Genomic DNA, 509 nt, shown 5'->3' with positions numbered 1-509 from the left:
GGGTCTGCGTCTGCTGAGGTGCACTGACGGGGTCTGCGTCTGCTGAGATGCACTGAGGGGGTCTGCGTCTGCTGAGATGCACTGAGGGGGTCTGCCTGACACTCAGGTGTACCACAGGTAAACTAAACGTTCTCGGACAACAGGTGTCACCTAGCTCAGCCTCAACTTCTCCATCCTTAAAGTGAACTTAAAATATGGTTATTTAACAACAGTTGTGTGACTATGCAAATAACAGCCCTAGTGCAGAAAAATTGATAGCTTTGTATACAGTTTTCTCTTCTTTGAGGCCTTCATTGCATCAAACATAAACTAACAAATGTGTGTAGAGGATATGCTGTGAGCAAGGCTCTGTGTTAGTCACTTAAAGTCTTTGCTTAAACAATTCTTTTTTATTTTTATTTATTTATTTATTAAAGAATATACCCAAGAGATGCCCTATCATACAACAAAAGTATATGCTCAACTATGTTCATAGCAGCATTGTTTGTAATAGCCAGAACCTGGAAACA

The sequence above is a fragment of the Microtus ochrogaster genome, unplaced genomic scaffold (assembly GCF_000317375.1).
Source record: "Microtus ochrogaster isolate Prairie Vole_2 unplaced genomic scaffold, MicOch1.0 UNK22, whole genome shotgun sequence".
Classification (NCBI taxonomy): Eukaryota; Metazoa; Chordata; class Mammalia; order Rodentia; family Cricetidae; genus Microtus; species Microtus ochrogaster.
This window is presented reverse-complemented; position numbering follows the sequence as displayed.